We start from the raw sequence: 2,491 nt of genomic DNA on the forward strand, positions 1-2,491 counted from the left end.
AATCGCATGTAGAAAGTAGGAGAGCCAAGTCATTTGGGCCAGAATGCGTCAAGTTCATTCAGTATCAGAATCTGCTTTGGGAACTTTCGACTCTCAATTGAAGCCACTATACAATCTCTCGTAGAAAGTAAGAGAGCCAAGTCGCTGCAGACCAAAATGCGTCGGGTTCCTTCGGTATCGAAACCTATATAGGAAACTCTCGACTCTCGATGAAGCCATAATCATTTGTGGAAAGTAGGAGAGCCATGTCGTTTCGGGCCAGAATGCGTCTAGTTCCTTCGATATCAAAAAATGCGTGCGGAACTCTCGACTCTTGGTCAGAGCTATATTATAATCGCACGTAGAAAGTAGAAGAGCCAAGCTGCTTCGAGCTAGAATGCGTCAAGTTTCTTTGGTATCAGAATCTGCTTTACGAACTCTCGACTCTCAACTGAATCCAGAATACAATCAGTCGTAGAAAGGAGAGCCATGCCATTTCGTGGTAGAATGCGTCAGGTTCCTTCGGTATCAAAACTTTTGTGGGGAACTCTCGACTTTCGACAGAAGCCCAATACAATCCCCCGTAGAAAATAGTGGAGCCAAGCCGCTTTGGGCCAAAATTCATTAAGTTCCTTCGGTACAAAAACTGCATGGGGAACTCTCGACTCTTGGTCGAAGCCACATTACAATCGCCCGTAGAAAGTAGGAGAGCCAAGCCGCTTTAGGCCATAATGCTTCGGGTTCCTTCGGTATCAAAACCTATATAGGAAACTCTCGACTCGCAATCCGTTTATGGAAGGCTGTAACATTTTACCGTTTAAGAAACAAATATAGGAAAGATGGTCATTCATTGATCAATATACAGATGTTCTTCCAAAAGTTATTGCTACTGGCTCTACTGGGTCTACAAAGCTCCAAATTTCTTACACTCATGAAGCCAGCTTAAACATAACTGATACTTAATATTTTTACTAGCTACAATTTTATGCAACAATATCTCTTCTTGCTTAGAGAAGGTCCCATATCATTTTTAGATAAAGTGTCCACGTTTCTCTTTGTAATTTGGTGTATTGAGAGATTTTGTATTTTTCTTGTAGCTTGTTTCTCCAAATTATAGAGAGGTGTCCATTTTCCAAATTCTTTCACATGGGATAAAACACTAGTGTAGTTTAGGTTTAACTATGTAAAGTTTCTTTTTCTATACCATATTTTACGGTGGACTCGAAGTGCTTTCCTATTAGCATATGTGTTGTACTATTTCTTCAAGCTCACTCATTTTCCCAACTTTTCACCTGACTAAAGCACATGAAATCAACAGTATTATCAAGGTATCCAGTGAATTAAATTTGCCTTACGTCTGGTTTAGGAGGTGTAATATCAAGGTATCCAGTGAATTAAATTCATGAAGTTAAACTGTTGGTTGTAGTCCCCCTTTTTCGCGGTTTTACATTTGTGTATTTGATGGAACCCGTAGATGAAAATAGTAATTCGACATTATTGATTGAAATAATAGAAAAACAAATTTTTGTTTCCCTCTCTCTCAAGGAATAACAGAAATATACTAAATTCCAAAAAACTCAAAAACGGACTCTCCCGCCCTTTAACAGACTTATTATTAAACTTTTTGCAACGTCACTCCACCCGACGTTAGGGAAAGTTTAAATATTTCATTTAAACTTTCCTCGATGTGCCCCTACCATACGTTGAGAAAAGTCTAAAATTAAATTTAATGCATTCACTTTCTGCGACGTGTGGCCGGATAATCCCATTAAATTGTCAATTTAAATTGTCAGTATGTTTATTTAATTTTTTCAATTTTTCAATTTTCAAAATTAGTTTATATGTTATTTTAAATAAAATTTATTATTTATAGTATCATTCAAATTAGTTAGAAATTTACCTTATATAATTTTTTCACTATATTATCTTTAATATTTTATAACCACCCTATTTGGTAATAATATAATTGAGTTATATAATTTTCTCACTAGATTATCTTTAATATTTTACAAACATTGTATTTATGTAACAATATAATTGAGTTATATAATTTTCTTACTGGATTATCTTTAATATTTTACAACCACATTATTTATGTAATAATATAATTGAGTTGAATTTAAATAATTTAGGAGAAATAAATTGAATGAACAATCATATTTCAAATCAAATTTTAACCGTTTATAATTAATAAAAACTATTGTATTATGGTTATTAATTTTGCAACAAGACTTATGTGTATTTTATGATTATTTTTTGGAAAATTATCATGAATAGCACAAAAAAATGAAATTATTTACAAAATATAGCAAAATTTTCAAATAGGCTCGAGAGAGTTCGATGAATTTTCCTATATTTTGTAGATAGTTTCAATATTTTGCTATTTGTGAAAATGCTTTTCATATTTTAATGAATATATATATATATATATTACTTTTTACATAACTAAATTATATTTAAACTAAAAATAAGTTAAAATATTTTTTAAAAAATAACACAAGTAACACGAAAC

This window comes from Cucumis sativus, unplaced genomic scaffold (genome assembly GCF_000004075.3).
Source record: "Cucumis sativus cultivar 9930 unplaced genomic scaffold, Cucumber_9930_V3 scaffold58, whole genome shotgun sequence".
NCBI lineage: Eukaryota > Viridiplantae > Streptophyta > Magnoliopsida > Cucurbitales > Cucurbitaceae > Cucumis > Cucumis sativus.